The sequence below is a fragment of the Octodon degus genome, unplaced genomic scaffold, assembly GCF_000260255.1.
Source record: "Octodon degus isolate 3935 unplaced genomic scaffold, OctDeg1.0 scaffold00057, whole genome shotgun sequence".
NCBI classification, from domain to species: Eukaryota; Metazoa; Chordata; class Mammalia; order Rodentia; family Octodontidae; genus Octodon; species Octodon degus.
In genome coordinates this window covers 4,342,256-4,347,736 of record NW_004524633.1, presented here as the reverse complement: position 1 = coordinate 4,347,736, position 5,481 = coordinate 4,342,256, and the positions used below count along the sequence as shown (strand labels likewise).

Genomic DNA, 5,481 nt, shown 5'->3' with positions numbered 1-5,481 from the left:
ACAGTTACAATAATTAGTACATTGCATATTGTTGTCTTAGAGTAGTTATTCAGAGGACAAGATGTAGACATGAGATCTTGTCTAAACAGTATTAGTACAAACTTTTCTTCTCATTAAACTAAGAGAAAGTAGCTGTATATCTGTCCTAACTATCTTCTATATATATATGGGTTTTTTCACAACAAAATGGTCCTTTATTTATATCCCTTTTCTTTGTTTTGTCAGAGATGGGTGTTCCGTTGCTGTTAGAGAGGCTGCATTTGGAGAAGTCTTTAAAGGACCTTTTCACACTTGATGCCAGTCCAAAGATTGTGGGTATGTGAATTCAGCAAAATAGCCCAATATAGTCCGTAATAGTAGTTACCAGCACAACTGGCAATTGTCCGAGTTGTTGGCCTGAGCCTTTTACAGCTCAGCATATTCATATAGCTTTACTTTTTATACACAAATATGGAATGCTTCACAAATTTGTGTGTCATCTTTACATAGGGGCCGTGCTGATCTTCTCTGTACCATTCCAATTTTAGTATATATGCTACTGAAGCAAGCACTCGTTCTGGTATTTTGCAAAGCATGTTTATTGGTTATTTAGGAATTTAGAAAGACAGAAATTTTTATTAAGATACACAATATTTGGGAGGAGAGAGACCCCACCTACTGCGCTCCCCTCCCCCATCATTTAGGGAGCCTTGGTAAATCCCACTCTGCCACATGAGAAGAGAGAGACGCTGTCCACTACCCTTCTGTGATCACAGGAGCCTCTGTCCAGAGGAACCCAGGCTCTGCCCAACCCCCTACAGCACAGAGCAGCCAGTGCAGGAAGTGCCTGGAGCACAGGAGCCAGCTACTGTGGAGAAGCCCAGGGTAAATCCTCTCAAACAAGGGGCACACTTTGCATTTCAACTCATCATTTATGATTGGTGCTATTATATAACTATAGACTTTGCTCCTACGGTCTAAAGTACAAAATTAATAGCTAACAGTTTGTCAGTTTCAAAACTGTGCTTGATGCTATCATTATTACTAGTTGTACTACTGTAGCTAGGATGTCACATCTGCAGTAATCAGTTGTTTCCCCTTAGGTAACAACATTGGGAAGCTCGGAGTAATAACCTCATCACAGCTGTACATCAAATGACTGGGGACAGAGCCAAACAGAAGCTCACATTCCACTCTCAATTAATTGGGAAGGTAGGATCTTGGGACAGACACAAATTAAGAATGTCTTACACATAGAAGATATCCTGGAAGAACAGACTCTTCTTAGAGAGGCCTTGATACTAGTGATAAGCTACCTACCACCAAAAGTCACACGGGTCATCACAGAATACAAAATTATAGATTTTTTTGAAATAGAAAATGTCATGACAAAGGAAATGCCATCTAAGACCTGCAGCCCATCCAGAATGAGTCCAGGAGACATCAACATAGAAGAAATTGGAAATCATACCTGAAGTTTCTGAAATGATAAAAACTGAAGTTTTTTAAAAAAAACACTTCTAGGAGTCTATGAAGGAAATCAGATCAGAAATAATCTCTAGGGGAGAAAAAAGAAAGCAATGGCAACCATAATGAAAGAATTGCTCAGCATGTCTGAAGGAGATATAAATTTTTAAAATAGAGGAGTATAGGAAATGATAGAAACTTTGAACAATATAGGAAAGAATTCACATGCATGAAACAGATTCAAAAAGATATCCAGGAAATTAAAATTTCCATTGGAAGACAGAAAAACTGTTTGAACGAAAATGAAGACAAACTTTCAGATCTTAAACGCAAGATGGCAGCTAGCAATCATGAAAAGAAGATCTCTTAAAAATAATAAGGAACTAGAAAATAATTCAACAGCTGTAAGATGATGCAAAGAAAAACGACATAAACTATTAGGTGTCAACAAAAAGGTAGTCAATATAAATGACATAAAAAGACCATTTGCAGAAGTAATTGCAGAAAATTTCCCAAACATGGGAAAGAATCTGACATCAAGTTAAGTGAAGCATACAAAACTCCAATTATCCACACCAAAATACATCTACACCCATGTATAATAATCAAAGTTCCACAAATTCAGCATGAGAACAGACTATTAAAAGCTGTTTGAGCAAAGAAACAGATCATCCATAAGGAAAACCCATCAGAATCATGGCAAACTTGTCAACACAAACCATCAAGTCAAGTAGAGCTTGAGGGCTGGGGAGACGGCTCAGTAGAATAAGTGCTTCCCTGGCCAGCTCAAGGGCCCGAGGAGTTCAATACCCAGTTCTGCCAAAACAAAAAAACAAAAAAGAGCTTGAAATAAAGTATTTCAAGTCCTGAGAGAAAACAAATTTCCAACCCAGACTGATGTACCCTGAAAAACTATCTTTCAAAATTAATAGAGAAATAAGATACTTCCACAACAAAGAACAACTGAAGAATTCATGACTACCAAACCAACACTAAAAGATACATTATAATGAAATAAAAATGACCACAATTCCAAGAACAACAGAAGGAAACAACATGAAGAAACAACAGGAGGGGTGCTTATTCTATTTGCAGATAATGTGAGGTTCAAATCAAGAATAATCAGAAGAGATAAAGAAGGTTACTACATACTTGATAGGAGAAAACTGCAAAAGGAAGAGATAATCATAAGTATATATGCACCAAATACTATATAAGACAAATATTAATAGACATGAAAAATCAAATAAGCAATAACACAATTGTAATGGGGGACCTTTAACATCACATTATTGCAAAAAGATAGATCGGCTAGACAAAAAATAGCAAAGAAATAGCAGAACTAACTCAAACATGTTAACAAATGACTTAATAGACCGTTACAGAGTGTCCCACCCAAGAAGGACAGAATACATGTTCTTTTTTTTTTGTCTTTTCTAGTACTGTGTCCTTTATTTTTTATTCATTTTTTTCACAATTTTATTGAGAGACAAATAGCAATGAGACAGTTTCAACTCAAATTGGTATGACAGTTTCAATAATTAACACATTGCATACTCTCTTCCTAGTGGTTATTTGCTGTACAAGATGCAGACATGATATCCTATTTACAAACACTATTAGAACAAATCCCTCTATTCATTAAGAGAATGTAACTATATATCTATCCTAACCATTTTGAATACACAGATACAAAATGGAAATTCATCTGTATCCCCTTTTTTGTTAAGTTCCGTTATTTGAATATTATAGGTGTGTAAACTCAGCAAAATATTCTAAAAGAGTCCAGTAGTCCATAATAGTATTGGGTCTTCCACTAGACTGGCAGTGTCAGAAGTTGTTGACCTGAGTCCCCCACAGCTCAACATAACACATTCTTTTTAGGTGCACATGGGACATTCTCTAAAATGGACCTTATGCTACCATGTAGAACATGCTTAAGTAAATATAAAAGAAATAAAATTATCCCATTTGTATTTTCTGACAATACTGCAATAAAAGTGGAAATTAATGATAAAAGAAATGACAAAAACTCCATAAACACATGGAATTAAACAATACCCCTCTGAACAAACAGTGGTTCACAGATGAAATCAAAGAAGAAATTAAATAATATCTACAACCAAATTAAAATGCAAATACAACTTCCCAGAACCTGTGGGACACAATGAAAGCAGTCCTCAGAGGGAAATTTCTAGTAGTGACTTCTCACATCAGGAAAGCAGAATAAGCACAAATAAGCAACCTAATGCTGTATCTCTAGAAAAAGAAGAGCAAGTCAAACCCAAACCCCAAAGAGGGGAGGAAATTATAAAGATCAGAGCAGAAATTAATGTAATTGAGACTAAGAAAACAATACACAGCATCAATGAACTGAAGAATTGGTTCTTTGAAAAATAAAATTGATAAACTCCTAGCAAACTTTATCAAAAAAAGAAAGAAAAAACTCAAATTCAGGCAATAAGGAATGAAAAAGTATAATCACTATACATCCTATAGAAGTTTAGAATATCATCAATACCTACTTCAAAAATTTCTACTTGCATAGGAAGCAAACACAAAAGAAATGGATAGATTCCTAGAAACATGAATTAACAAAGCATAATCAAGAAGATATAAAAATTCTGAATAATCCAACATCAGTAAAACTAAAGACATAAGTAACAACTTACCAACAAAGAAAAGCACAAGTCCTGATGGATTCACAGATGAATTCTACAAGAACTTTAGAGAAGATTTAACACCAGTACTACTCAAACTCTTTAATGAAATTTAAAGGGAAGCAATTCTTCCTAACTCATTCCTGGAGACAAGTATTACCCTGATACCAAAACCAGAGAAGGACCCAACCAAAAAAGAGAACTATAGGCCATTTTCATTAATGAACATAGACACAAGAATCCTCAATAAAATACTAGCAAACAGAATGCAGAAAATCATCAAGAAGATTATATGCATGACCAAGTAAGATTCATTCCAAGAATGCAGGGATGGTTAAATATATGCAAATCAATAAATGTAAAACACCATATTAAGAGCCAAAGACAAAAATCACATGATCATTTCAGTACATTCAGATAAAGTTTTTGATGAAGTATAATATTCATGATAAAAAAAAGTTTTACAGAAAATCAGAATATATAGTCTTTACCTCAATCTGATAAAAGCCATCTATGACACACCAATAGCCAACATAATACTAAATGGACAAAAACTGAAAGCTTTCACTCTAATATCAGGAACAAGACAAGAATATCCACTATCACCACTCCTATTAAATACTGTTTTATAAACATTAGCCAGAACAATTAAAACAACACAAAGAAATAAAAAGAATAAGGATGGAAAACAAAGAAGTGGAATTATCGCTATTGGCAGATGATATGATATTCTACATAGAAGACATCAAAAACTCCATCAAAAGACTTCTAGATTTAATAACCAATTTCAGTAGCACAGCAGGACACAAAGTCAGTACTCAAACATTAATAGCATTGCTTCTCAGCCTTTTGGCTACAATCAAGTGTAAAACTCAATGCCATTCCTGTGTACAAACAACAAACTCACTGAGAAAAAGTTAGGGAAACCACAACCTTCACAATAGCACCCCAAAAATGAAATGCTTAGGAATTAATCTAACAAAGAAAGTGAAAGAGTTGTACACTGAAAATTGTAGCACTCTGAAAAAAAGTGATTGAAGAGGATTTGAGAAAATAGAAAAATATTCCTTGCTCAAGGATAGGAAGAACTAACATTGTGAAAATGGCCATAATACCAAACTGTTATACAGATTTAATGCAATGCCAATCAAAATACCATTAGCATACCTCACATATCTAAAGAAAATATACCTAATGTTCATCTGGACCAAAAGAGACCTAGAATACAAAAGGCAACCCTAACCAACAAAGGAAAAGAGGGAGGCATCACAATCCCTGAGTTGAAATTATACTCCAAAGGTACTATGGTAAAATCAACATGGTACTGGGGGCGGGGGGGAGGAACAGACCTGAGAACCAATGGAACATATTCAAA

The 5,481-nt window shown here is 34.8% G+C and overlaps 1 protein-coding gene, 1 non-coding gene and 1 pseudogene across 8 annotated transcripts in view; 1 reads left to right on the top strand and 2 right to left on the bottom strand.

The window, feature by feature from the left end:
- The window catches only part of LOC101575050, a 783,209-nt pseudogene that overhangs the window by 760,122 nt on the left and 17,606 nt on the right, over nucleotides 1-5,481 (top strand).
- Nucleotides 1-5,481, bottom strand: part of Lepr (leptin receptor) — an 81,556-nt gene that overhangs the window by 62,136 nt on the left and 13,939 nt on the right. The window lies entirely within an intron of this gene.
- LOC111817441 lies at nucleotides 445-551 on the bottom strand. The gene has a single exon (XR_002821640.1). It is a non-coding gene; the product is annotated as a U6 spliceosomal RNA (small nuclear RNA).